Here is a 14,670-nt window from a genome sequence, read left to right as displayed (position 1 = left end):
CTGAGCATGGATTACACACTGCATGCTTTTTCTCACTTTAGTCCAGCGTGTGCAAATTCCTGGCTCGGATTTTATTTTTATAGCATTTCATTTCTGAAGAAATGGCAGTCCGGGATGGCTGAGAATGCCTACGAATTGTGCGTGATATGCCATATTGCGTGAAAAGAGGACTGGATTTTGAACCCTGCATTCACTTGTGCTTGAGTCAGAGTCAGGCATTTCACACAGAACTGTGCTCTTGCTTCTCACTGAACATGATCACTGATTAAAAGCCAAACAGAGACGTTTTCCTTTGCACGAGGACTGAAAGCTCACCGCTTGGGTAAGTGCAAATCTGACACATCACACACCATGCACACTATCCATCACCTGTAATTCACGCACTGTCACGCGCGCTGTCACGCGCACAGGGCATTTAAATAGTGTGTAGTTCAATTAGCCTGTGTTTGTGTATGAGTGTTACACATTACAACCCTGACTCATGTGTTTCACGTGCAGTTTTGATCAATTTTAATATATTAAAAAAATATGTTTAATATATTTTCTATCAATCTGCTGAATGCAATGGACTTCCTTTACTCAGAGGTACACTCCTGAGCAAAAAAAAAAAAAAAAAAAACCACCCAAAATGGCTTGATTTTAATTGTCAATCATTGGTCAGGAAATTAGCAAGAATTAAACAAATAAATAAAGATACTTGGTGTAGGATAGCTTTTCCCTTTGATTTCTTTAAATGTTTAAGCCTTGTGACCCTTGATGGGCTGCATCAGGTGTGGCACATAACCAAGTAATGACTTTAAAGAAAATAATAATAATAATAATAAAAACATCCCAGAAGACATTTTTGGAAAATTTTGTTCCCTGCAGCAAAAGTAAACCACCAAATGGTGGCACAGGAGCTCTCAGGAGTGCATCTATTTAATTCTTGCTAATTTCCTGACCAATGATTTGTTGTTAAAACCATTAAAAGCTTAATATTTGCCATTTTGGGATTGGCCCTTTTTTTTTTTTGCCCAGGAGTGTATATCTGATTGCTGTGAATGAGTGGTTATAGCCTTATTGCTCATTTAGGTTTTTATGCAACTCAAATGAACTTAGTTTCCTTGATTTGGAGTATAGTGTAAGAGTTATTGTCTAAACCACTGGTTCTCAATAGTTTTTTTCAGCCTTGGACCCCTAGCATATTCTGACGGAGTGTCGTCTGAACACACGCTTCAATAGAAGAGATTAGACACGAGGAACATCTGACCTTTTGTACAAAGCTTTTAACATGCTCAATATCACAAACTTGCTTACATTTAAATAGTGACCCAAAAATAGTGCAGAATCTTATATATATGTATGTATGTATGTATGTATATAAATTTTTTGTTTTAATTATTTAAAAATTCTAAAACCTTCTGTTTATTTCCAATTTTAAATGAAAAAAAAAAATATATATATAGATTTTCAATGTGGACCCACTGTGTGTGTACATGTGTGTGTATGTGTGTATGTCACCTGTCAAGGGGTGGGATATATTAGGCAGCAACTGAACAGTCAGCTCTTGAAGTTGATGTGTTGGAAGCAGGAAAAATGGGCAAGGGTAAAGATCTGAGTGACTCTGACAAGGGACAAATTGTGATGGTTAGATGACTGGGTCAGAGCATCTCCAATACAGCTGGTCTTGTGGGGTGTTCCCGGTATGCAGTGGTTAGTACCTACCAAAAGTGGTCCAAGGAAGGACAACTAGTGAACCGGCAACAGGGTCATGGGCGCCCAAGGGTCATTGATGTGCGTGGGGAGTGAAGGCTAGCCCGTCTTTCCGATCCCACAGAAGAGCTATTGTAGCACAAATTTCTGAAAAAGTTAATGCTGGCTATAATAGAAAGGTATCAGGACAGACACTGCATCGCAGCTTGCTGCATATGTGGCTGTGTAGCTGCAGACCAATCAGAGTGCCCATGCTGACGTCTGTCCACCGCTGAAAGGGCCTGCAATGGGCACGCGAGCATCAGAACTGGACCATGGAGCAATGGAAGAAGGTGGCCTAGTCTGATGTATCACATTTTCTTTTACTTCATGTGGATGGCCGTGTGTGTGTGTGTGTGTGTGTGTGTGTGTGTCACTTACCTGGGGAAGAGATGGCACCAGCATGCACTATGGGAAGAAGGCAAGCCGGCGGACGCAGTGTGATGCTCTGGGCAACGTTCTGCTGGGAAACTTTGGGTCTTGGCATTCATGTGGATGTTACTTTGACACGTACCACCTACCTAAACATTGCTGCAGACCAAATACACCCCTTCATGGCAACGGTATTCCCTAATGGCAGTGGCCTCTTTCAGCAGGATAATGCACCCTGTCACACTGCTAAAATTGCTCAGGAATGGTTTGAAGGACAAGACAAAGAGTTCAAGGTGTTGACTTGGCCTCCAAAGTCCCCAGATCTCAATCCAATCGAGCTGTAAAACCTGTAACTGTAAAACCACTGGCAAAATGACCATTATTGTTGATGTAGGACTGTAAAACCCTTATCAAATAGGGGTTATATTATATATATATTAGCAATATAATAGTAATTGTTGGAGTAGAATTGTAAAACCACTAATAAATGGGCAAAATTACTGAAACTGTTAGAGTAGGACTGTAGAACCACTATAAAATGGACAAAATTACTGTAATTATTCACACTGCTTTAACATCGACAGTGATATTTTTGTACATTCACATTACACATTGACAAACACATTTCATTTTACCCATCAGTATTAAACTTGGAATTAATGTTTTTGCAGCCGGGGGTAAACAGTAAAATGTTTGCACATTTTATTGCTAACGTTACATTTAATTTGATTATAACTCTGAATTATCGTTTGATTATTTAACCTATCAATGTTGGGCACAATGCAAACCTTGCGCTAATAACGACAAGGTGAATATAGATCGACGGTGCTCCAGAATGAGCAAGCCAAGCCATGTTAGTGAGAGAGTTGTGAGTGTGAGTGAGTTTGTGGCTTTAAATTTAATGGGCCTAAAAATGAATTAAATATTTAACAAAAATACCACTTATATATAATTTAAGTATTTTTAGAAACAATCCCACAGACCCCCTGTACTTATTCACTGGTCTAATCCATCACAACTAATATGTACATCCTACTTTTCCTAATTTCCCAGCTGAAGCCACGACAATGGGGAAATAAACCAATATCTCCAAGCTTAGAATTACTTCAGATGGCTGAGTATGATGTATATTCAAAAAGTGTGCAATTAACAATTGCCAGAATACTGGAAAACTGTGTGAAAAACTGTTATACCTGAGGATGAACATCGCACATAAAGAGAGAACCTGGAAAAAAAATAGTCTATTCTTGAAGTGGGTAGTTTTTGTAACTTATGGGCCACAGGAAGGCTGTATTTTCAACATCTTACTACCTAATACAACCACTGTATTACTGATTTTGTGTCCTCCTGTAGTACACACTACTATCCTTCACTCTTTACTGTTACACAAGTCTGTTTTCTAAATAATGTCATGGTATGACTTTTTAGTTCATGCCTCTTAAGGTCTCTCGATGTAGATGTCCTTTGTCTGTTGGTGCTGTCAGTAGCCAGACGGGATTAGTTTCACTGAGTGATTTCTGTAATAACATTTTACACGTCTTCTCAGTGATTAAAAAAAAAAAAAAAACCTCACGTCCTGACAGCAATCAAATTAACGCGGGGCGGCGAGTTTCTGTCACATTGTTTTGTGTGATCATGGTACTTTATTTGGCAGCATCTCAGTTAAGGAACTTACAGTGATACAGCCGCTCATTCATTTATTTCTAGAAAACGAAACATTGCATGATAGTATGGCTTATGTGAATAGAAAGTAACTTCATGCCTGTAGCTGACATTATAACAAGCCCATTAATTAGCCTTTGGGATTTTGCTCTTCTGACTGATTTTTTCTTTCTCGTTCTTTCTTTTTTTTCGATTAGGAAAGTGGATACACACGTATATTTATTTAAGTGACTAAATAAGACAAGTAGCAGTAGTCAGACACTTTTTTTTCCAATGTAAGAGACAACATCAGCTTGTAAAATCGCAGATATATCTATCTGGACAGGACTACAATTATCTGATAACCAAAGAGGTCCTCGTGTGAATTTAATCAGTCCTGTCCAAATAGTGCTAATGGCACTTTTGTTCTTAAGACTCTGGTCTAACAAATTATTTTCTTCCATATTAGACTGAGAGATGTGTGTTGACACCCATCACTTCACTTCAGTAATCAGACCAGAGTGGATAAATGACATAAAAAAATCCATGAAAGACTGTAAGAACACGTTCCTTTCTTGATGAGCTGCTTTTAGCTAAATAATTTATATAAATTGTTAAAGTGATTGGTTGCAATAAGCTGCACCAGAGGAAGTTGCAATGGTTTACAGATGGGGTCATAAGTTTGCATATGCCTTGCAGAATCTGCAAAATTTTAATAATAAAAAAAGAAGGATCATAAAAATTGTTTTTTATTTAGTTCTGCCCTGAATAAGCTATTTCACATAGCAGATATATACATATAGTCCACAAGAGAAAATAATAACTGAATTTACACAAATGAACCAGTTCAAAAGTTTACATACGCTTGATTCTTAATACTGTGTGTGTTACCTGGATGATCAACGACTGTTTTTATGTTTTGTGATAGTTGTTCATGAGGCCCTTGTTTGTCCAGAGCAGTTAAACTGCTTACTGTTCTTCAGAAAAATCCTCCAGCTCCTGCACATTCTCTGCTTTTCCAGTATCTTCTGTATATTTGACTCCTTTCCAAAGGCGGCTATATAATTGTGAGACCCATCTTTTCACAGTTAGGACAATTGAGGGACTCAAACACAACTATTACGAAAGGTGCAAACATTCACTGATGCTCAAGAAGGCAACACACTACATTAAGAGCCAGGGGGTGTAAACAGGATGATCAGTATAGCTTGTTATTATTTTGTCTTCTGGGAAACATGTAAATGTAATATGTAGCTTCTGAAGGACAGTAATAAATAAAAAAATAAGATCTTTAAACTTTTTGAGGGCTCAGAGTGCTGTTCAGTGAAAATATTCTGCAGACTGTGGTCCACCATTTGATGACCCCTGATCAAGGCGCATGTGAGAGACAATGGAGCAATCTTTCTTTCCTACGCTGACATATGCAGATGTCAAAATATTATGACTGCATGGATTGCGTGCCTCTATATGTCAGTGTCGTGAGTTTTGAAATGATTTGAGCCCTTTGTCTGATTGCAGGGTGCTCCAATACTCTATGGCTCTCTCACATTTTCTTTTATTCCTGCTGTTCCCTCTTCTCCGGCTCTCATTCAGTAACAAGAAAGTGGTTCATGCCACAGGGCAAGTAAAGCCTGCTGCCCTGCTTTCTGTGCCCCTGTCATGCCAAGAGACGTGCCAGCAATCCGAACCAGATGGCCTTTGTTGCTTGCTGTAAATATGCTAATCTGCTAAGGGTTGCATTCAAGGACACGTCTAAATGTGTATAACCTTTTTTATTACCTGACACTTACTTAGTTATATAGTAACATTGAAAGCACTTGACTCCCAGTAATGTGTGTTGTTTGTATATGTGTGTGAATGTGAGTGTGTATATATATATATATACCCAATGTCTCATTGTTTTTACAAATGTCAGTACAGAAGGTTATTGGAAATGATTTGCAAGCAATGGGCTTGATTTGTCAATCTTTTAGTAAAGTTGGGTGTAAATGTTTGCATTTTGTTTGTCCTGCCAGATGTACAGATGTTTCGGTAGTGCTGATTTCCTTTACTCTCACTTGAACACGTAAATTACCAAGTGTGTTCACAGCACAAGTGGTTTACAATGCCCACAAAACTTCAAAAAAGGCAACGCTCACAAAGCTGAAAATGACAAAGGAGCGCCTCTTTTATAGGGTGCCATTTCTTTTGTCCTAATTAAATGTCTTATTTGTCTTTATTTATAGATTTGTATTGGATTGCTTTCTTTCAAGTCATTCATATGAAATGACGAGTTTCATGAAATATTGACTAAATTCGTGTGTGCAGTTGAAATAAATAAACTATTTAAACCTGATCAACTTAATCCGTATATAAATTTACAGTAACTGATACCAATTATATCGATTTGAAGCCAATCAATTGAGGTTTGTATTAGTGAGTCTACTTATATGTAATTTTTTTTGGGGGGGGGGGGGGGGGGGGGAGTTCAAATCTTTACTCAATTATCACGACCTTGTTTTAACTCTCCAGTTCTTAGCACCTACTACTCTGAATAATTTCAAGGTTTTCTTACTCCCGCTGATTTCAGCTCTGCATCGAATGATCAGTTCCTCAGTGAGCCAAATCAGTTACTCATTGGAGTAGTGTAACCTTGAAACTGTCTCTCCGGTTAAGAAACTCTACTGCATATAGTGTGCTTCACTTCTGAATAGTTTGGACATTCACATAACGATTTTTTAAGCTGTCTACCATTGTATATTGTATATTAGCTTAAATTTGAGGGTATTTACATCCAAATTGTGTAAACAGTGTAGGACTTACAGCACTTTTTATATGTGGTGAAGAAAAACCCCTTCACAACAGTTGGAAGAACACCCTCCAGGAGGTATGTGTAGCTGTGTCAAAGTCAACAATCAAAAGAAGACTTCACTAGAGTTAATGAAGAGGGTTTACCACAAGATATAAACCATTGGTAAGCCTCAAAAGTAGAAAGCCCAATTTGCCGAAAATATCTAAAAAAAAAATCCTGTACAGTATTTATATTATATATAATATAAATATATATATTCATATTATTTATATATGTATTTATCCTGGAACAGCATCTTTTAGACAGATGAGACAAAGATCAACTTATAGCAGGATGATGGGAAGAGAAGAGTATGAAGAAGAAAGGAACTGCTCATAATCTACTTTATCTTATGGCGTGGGAGTGTATGGCTGCCAGTGGAACTGGTTCCCTTGTATTTATTGATGATGTGACTGCTGACAAAAGCAGCAGAATGAATTCTGGAGTGTATAGGGTTATATTATCTGCTCAGATTCAGTCAAATGCTTCAGAACTCATTGAATGGCGCTTCACACTGCAGATGGACAATGACCCAAAGCACACTTTGAAAGCAACCCAAGACTTTTTTAAGGCAAAAAAGTGGAATGTTCTGCAACGGCTAAGTCAGTCACCTGACCTGAATCCAACTAAGCTTCATTTCACTTGCTGAAGACAAAACTGAGCACAAAACACCACAAGAACATGCATTCATTATTTAATTTCCACTCCAATATCCTGTGGTAGGCAGCTAAAATAACAATAAAAAATAAAATAACAGTTTCCAAACATTTATATCATTTTAATTTCTTACTTTTCAATACAATTTCTGTGCAAACTGTTGTTAATAAGACATTACAGAGAAACCAGAAAAGTGCAAAGTGCTGTTCTAAAGACTCTCCTGACCATTACAAAGCTTTGACACTGGAGACTCCTTCCATAAATGTTAAATAAACGTCTCCTTACAGAATGCTTCATCATATCAACTACTGTATGGTTTTCTTTCTTAAATAACAGCACAGTTTAAATCCATTTATTATTAGTCTTGAATTATGTGGAGCGTCTACCATGCAATTTCCTGTGAATTGTCTGTTACTATAGGAACAATAATGTATTAGAACAATTGCATTAATATAAACTATAAAATAAAGTGTCAGAGCTGCTGTTATAGAAAATTAATCAACACCTTCTGATCAATCAGAATTCAAGGAATTCAAATATACTGTATAAAGTACATGTAACAAAGAATTAAGCATTCAGGCAATTTATAAAAAAATTGCCCCAAAAATGTTGCTTAAAGTTTAAAAAAAAAGGAATTCAAATATACTGTATAAAGTACATGTAACAAAGAATTAAGCATTCAGCCAATTTATAAAAAAAATTGCCCCAAAAATGTAGCTTAAAGTTTAAAGTCATTTTCCAAAATAACAATTGAATGAGTCTGTGTTCCAGAAATCATGTAAAGTTGTCTTGAATGCCTGACTTATCAACAGACTGAAATGTTGTAAGTAGAAGATAGACAGATCAGTTCAGAACAGACAAACAGCCCAATCAGATACAGTGTAATGCTCGCCTTGGCCCTGATCTGTCACCCAAACAGCGCTAGACTAATAACAGCATGCTAATTGCAGTCTGTTGTCTTGGACAGCGAGACAAAGAGAAGATCTGACATGCGGAGCTGAGCTGTGCTTCCTGAAACGCCCCAAGCAATTGCCTAAAAATAGACCGAACACATACGCCAGCTCTTCTGTCTGCAAGTGAGCAGTTTGGCTTGAACTCTTGCGATATTTATTGACTGGGATAAAAAGAAAAAAGGAGGTTTTTAGTTGCAAAAAGGATGAACAGGTAGAACAGATACACAGACAATAACCCAAGCCCAGGATCGAACTTATTTATTGATAGGAGCTTCATTTTATAAACATCAGCCCCATTTTTTAGAGTGTAGAGCAAAAAAAAAAAAAAGAAAAAAAAAAAAACCCTATTAATATCTTACCTGAAAAAAAAAATTCAGAGTTGCGCTTAGTTAAAAAAAAAAGGGATGAATTCCTAATGTCTCACATAGGTGTGAATGTTTTTCAGGATATGTGTCAGTTATGTTTTTAAAGTGCTTTTTTTTTCTTCAAACAAGGATTTGTTGTTACACATGGGAGAATTCTGAGAAAGAATAGGGTGGTGCCATAAGTTATTTTTTATCTGTTACCATAGAAACAGCAGTTCTCCCTGACTTTATCTCACTTTCTCTTGTCTCTGTTCATGTGTGAAAGTGTTTTCAAATACCTGTAGTTAGTACGATTTGTAAATAAAGTTGAAATACACAAAATCATTATAATAATGACTAGGCACAGTAATCTTATATTATTATTTTCATGAATATTGATGCTTGAATATTGATGCTTCCATTCCATGTCATTCCATTTGAAGCCTTAATACCCAGCATCCACTGTCTCCATGACTACAGACACTGTTTTCACAATAGCTGTCATTCCATGCTTTGTTTAAACATGTAGTGTGTGTGTGTGTGTGTGTGTGTGTGTGTGTCTTTAGGTAATGTACAGTATGTCTCATTTCCATTTACAACGATTCATCTGGCACTTTTATCCCAAACTAGTAAAAAAGCAGAAAAACAATCCAGACTCAAAGCTATACATGAGCATACAGTGAAATATATCCTGCGCAAGTACATGACAAAGCATGCCTCTAAACAAAAACTCTCAACTAAACAAAGAAATTTAATTTAAAAGACAAAGAAAGAGTCAATAAACTGAACACTAGAGATGGAGTAAGTGCTACTGATAAGAACAGGCAGGAGCAGATGACGTAATGCATGTGTGTTTAAGAGCAAGAAATTTCACATCGCACTATTCTTTACAAGAATGAAACAATCCTAAAGAGAACCTGTGTTCTGGCTTTATCACACACACACACACACACACACACACACACACACACACACTCTCCCTCTGGTGGATGGAAAACACAAGTAAAAAAAAAAACTCTTTGGAAACTTTTCCACTATATTACACTGTATATACAGTACATTTAGCTATTTATCCAGTAATGAACTATTGCTTCCATATGATGTCATGAAATTATGTAAAGCAAATTATTTAGGTTTAAAGTTTATAATTTCTGTATTTTATTTGTTCTAAAAACAAGCATGAAATTTAATTCAAAATGTCTGATGAAAAAACAATTCATACAGGCATGTCCATGTTTTCACAAGTGCTGTATAACATACAGTGTATTATATATACATATCTATATCTATCTATCTATCTATCTATCTATCTGTCTGTCTATCTATCTATCTTTACAACATGAACTGTTTTTAAGCACCTTATTTTAGCATTTTTGTTTAAATGACCTCACTTTCAATACTATAAAACTCTGAACTCAAACAAAGGAATAGGCTATAAGTGAATCATGACATTTTAAGATTAAATGTTTAGTAAATTTAGAAATTATTTCCTTGGATTAATCCAGATCTAAGCAAATCAGAAAAGGTCGAAATCTTTAGGCATTTGTAACACACCATATACTAGCACTGTCTATGGCTACGTTTACGTGCACATCAAATTCCGTTTAAGGTCTATATTCGGGCTGCAATCATATTCCGAATACGATGTTTATATGCGTACAGGCATAGGAATATTGCTGTACACATGGTTGTGGTAAGCATGCCTGAGTTGCCAATACCTAGCCTACAGCTGAGCATCTGTTAGCGCCCACAATTCCTTGTGGACTGAGCCTGCACATATATCTCCTTTAAGTGGATTTTCTGAATAAGGTGTTCACATGCAACAAATTTCCGATTAAAACAGGCATATTCCAGAGGTGGGAATCGGAATTTGTTGAATCAGAATATTGTCTTAATCTGAATTAGGCAATCAGATTGCAGCATTTACGTGCATCAATACTAACTAGAATATTGCCAAATTCTGATTAATATCAGAATATTGATGTCCATATAAACGTAGCCTATGAGACTTTCATCTATCAGCTTAACATAGAGGGTGCACGTGAGGTGTGAGATGGGAAATACGAAAAAATAATATGCAAAAGCCTGAATCTGACCTGCCAACTTTTACATGTTTTGTGTAGGAGCTCCACATTTAACACTGGCGTACACTGGAACATACTCCAAAATACTTTAAAATAAGAGATGTCTTTTCATAAGAAAAGCAGATGAATTAATCAACATTGGCACAGGTGTTGTGAACTCTCTGATATTAACTGACAATGTTTTTGCCCGTGCTCTTGGTGCTTGAAAGATGTACTGACGCGGCATCCTCACTTTCTGCAAAGGTCAATAAAGAATGTTTTGAGTTCACCAAAAATGGCACTTTTTGATCAGTTGTGACCCATAAAAAGATTACTGTAAATAGGCCAAAAACAAAGTGTTAAAGCTAACACTTTACAAATAATGTTAATGTTAATATTAACTGGACAGAGATTAAAAACATCTGTTTAGTCTATGGCAATAAAAGTGATTGAACTGTAATATTGATGTGTCTGTACAGAGCAAGATCATTACCGTATGTACACGTAAATACATCCATTAATACTAAAAATAACTCAAGAGCTGTTGTTTTCTCTCTCTCTCTCTCTCTCTCTCTCTCTCTCTCTCTGTGTCCAGGCAGACGTGAGATGACAGAGGTGCAGCCGGTGTTGGACTTTGCCTCGTCAGGAAGGTCTGGACGACGCAATGCTCTGCCTGACATTTTAGGCTCACCAGCAGGGGTTAACCCATCTGACCTCCCCCTGAAATTGACTGAGCTGTCTCTCACAGGTGAGTCTGAAGAGAAGTGTGTGTGTGTGTGTGTTTGGCTGATGTACAGTTTGTCAAATTAACATTTGCAATGATTTGGCAGACTTTATTCCCCCAAAGAGCCCTCCTGAAGCTCCATCTTCTTCTTAATTCATAATTAATTCTCTCAGCGATGGGATGCGGCTTTGTGCTGACAGGCCCAAATGCAAACACTTTTGTATGTACTAAAAATCAACTCCTCAGAGGAAGAGCTTTCCAGCCATCATCACTCACCAATTTCTCAGTTTGATATCAAGCTCCTGTTTCATCTTCATCAATCAGCCACCCAGCATGACCAGCCTTCCTCTTTACCCACACTCAAAAGGAGCCATACTGGCAGATAAATCTATACTGTTATCCTTGCTAAACACTTACTCCTCATAAAATAATTATTAAGACAGTTTCCAGTGCTTGCCAAAGTAGGATGGGTTCCCCCCAGCTGAGCCTTGGTTATTACCAAGGTTATTTCCTCCTAGCTCAGTCCAGAGGAGTTTGTCCTTGCCTCTAGGCCCCCTCAGACACAAATCCATTACAGAAGTACATTTTCCAGCTCCTGTGGCCATGTCGACCCACCTGTCCTCAAAACCACTTCATCAGTCCTTTTTGCTCCCCACATGGACCTAACAGATGGACCTCTTGCAGAAATCTGTTTTTTTTCCCTCTCCTTTCCTCTCCTTGCTCTTCATGTCATTTAGTTGAGGTTGTGGTCTTCACTCTGAAAATGGACCCACCACTTCCCTACCTTTTCCATACTATACACTGACTCCTACTTAAGAGTCTTTAGTGGGAGCCTGGCTATCTAGCATTAAGCAGTAGCTGCCCAGTCTAGGTTTTCAGAGTTCTCTCGACTTTTTACAGTTCCACAATCTCTCTTAGGACATTTAGTTAACAGTGTGGTCTGCACTTGCAGATGGACTTCCATCTTTATTAGCACGCTGCACAGTAGCATATGGTTGTAGAGAAGGGAAAGAGGGAAGTAGGTCCAAGAAGGAAGAGGTGCAAATCATGATCCAAGCCGGCATGTTGATTGCAGTGAAGCTGGAGTGTGTGGAGCAGCTGGAGGCTCAGTGCTGGGCTTGAAGGCAGAGATCCTTGGCCATTCTGTAAATTACTAAGAGTGTGAGCCTTTAAGGCACAGAAGATCACTCTGGTTCCCTCAACATTCACCAGCATTGTCTTCTTTAAGTAGTGTTTTATGCTGAGGCTACCTTCCACTTGATGTCGATAGAGGCTTGATGCATTCACTACCATAAAGTGTTGGGTGCTTGGGCTGATTTCATCCAGGCACATATGCCTTTGTTGTCTGTCAATGGTACTGGGTGTATCACTGACTGGAATGAGAGAGGCCATATATAGATGGGTAACAAGTTAAAGGAAAACACCAGCATAGTGTCGTAGTAGGGTGTTGGGCCACCATCAGGAACCAGAACAGCTTCAGCGTGCCATAGCATAAACAACTACAAGTCTCTGGAATATCACTGGTACTGATATTCCCTTAATTGGTGTTCAGATGATGGTGGTGTAGAGCGCTGCCTAAGACATCAGTTCAAAATCTTCCATAGGGGCTCAGCTGGGTTGAGCTCTTGTGAGTACAAAGGCCATAGAATATGATTTACAACATTTTCATATTCATCTGACCATTGAGTGACCCCTCATGATGTGTGATCAGTCTAAAGAATTTGTATTGATTTGCAGTGACCCTTCCCTCAAAGGGGACACATGGACCCAAGAACTAGCATCATGGTCCCTGCAGTGCATCAGACATATGCAAAGTGCTTTCTATGGATGTATGGATTGTGAAATATAATAGTGAATTATGAATTATGAACCAACCGACATTTGGGAGAATGACCTGCCTCCACCTATAATCTATGTTATTCATTAATTGTGAGAGAGTTTCTGCACCCACCACATCCCCATCTCCTACCTACTATGTAACAACTCCTACCTAAAGCCTCTTTTATATTCTCTCCTTTAGGATTGTACAATGTATGTAGGTTTTATTGAGGGCTTAGCTCAAGGAATTAGGCATCCTACCTCTGGAGAATATTATTGCACTTTTAGACATTTTAAAACTAGATCCAGTATGGATTTTGGATAATCAGAATAAAAAAAATGACCGGATTGGTGTGTTATTTAAGTGTTAGTTCTTCTGGCATTAATCCAATAAACATTAAGATGGTCTGGACTATTTCAAATACTGGGGGTAGGGCATTTGCCCTATTATCGGAATACCATGCGGTTGAATCCCGAGGAAGTCATCTGTGGCCGTGAGCCAAGGGAGAAAAATTGGTTGTGGTCTCTGGATGGGAGGGATGGCATACTCTCTCTCCCCTGTCAATCACAGCAACACTAGCCAATTGTGGACATCTGCGAGCTAATGTATACAATAGATGGTAGATACCACTTTCACTTGTAGGTAACGCAAGGCATCACATGCCTTGAAGGAAGCACATTATGTAATCTTCACTCTCCACAGGTTTAGCTGTCATATGATAGGGGAGAGCTGGCTGGTTGGTGGTAATTTGCAGGTGAGAAAAATTAAGGGATTTTTGCCACTTATGGTAAACTCTAACCCTAACAATGATGTAATGTAATGTATAATAATGTAATGTTCTCTCTGTCTCTCTCTCTCTGTCTCTCTCTCTCTTTCAGCAGATGGGCCAGGTGGAGTTCAGTCCCCAACGTCAGAGGAGGCCTGTCTGCCTGCTGAGAGCTCTGAGGGAAAGGACGAATCCTAAAAACCTCCCAGTCTCCACTATGAGAAGCCCTGCAGTAACAGGAGTAACAGGATTAGGAGAAGAAAAGACAGAAGAACAATGAGGCAGGCAGAAAATGGGAGACATAGAGAAGGTGCAATATGATTTATCAGTAGCTGTGCTACTGGGATTGGGCCTGGGTGTCATCATGTATCTGCAAGAAGAATATTTGAGAAAGTTCAAGATGTTCCAAAGCAGAGGTATCTATAGGACAGTATGAGAATGGGGTTGTCTTATATGTGTATATGACATTCGGTGGAAAAATGATGAGGTAATAAGATTGACTTTTAAGATGAGATGAATAGATGGTGACTGGAGACTGTTTTCTTGTAAATCTTTTGAATACTGATCAGTATCCCTAATACACTGGTAAAAGTTATGTCCCTTTATCTCTGCCAAATCAGAATGATTTGTTTTAGAGGGGATGATGTAGACATGGTTTCTATAAGAGTCTAGTGTATTATGTGAAAGAAAGGCATCATAGTAATTTTAGATTCCAGTTGAGCATTTAAACGAAGTACATTGTAATATATTTCTTTGTTATTTTTCATATT

General features: G+C 38.1%; 1 long non-coding RNA gene across 1 annotated transcript; it reads left to right on the top strand.

Moving 5' to 3' along the window:
* Positions 1-14,128, top strand: LOC117596414 (uncharacterized). Its single transcript, XR_004577535.2, has 3 exons — positions 1-322; positions 11,191-11,339; positions 14,013-14,128. It is a non-coding gene; the product is annotated as an uncharacterized LOC117596414 (long non-coding RNA).
* Positions 14,129-14,670: the final 542 nt, after the last annotated feature.

The sequence above is a fragment of the Pangasianodon hypophthalmus genome, chromosome 29 (assembly GCF_027358585.1).
Source record: "Pangasianodon hypophthalmus isolate fPanHyp1 chromosome 29, fPanHyp1.pri, whole genome shotgun sequence".
NCBI lineage: Eukaryota > Metazoa > Chordata > Actinopteri > Siluriformes > Pangasiidae > Pangasianodon > Pangasianodon hypophthalmus.
Note: the sequence above shows the minus strand (reverse complement) of the source record. Positions and strands in the feature narration are given on the sequence as shown.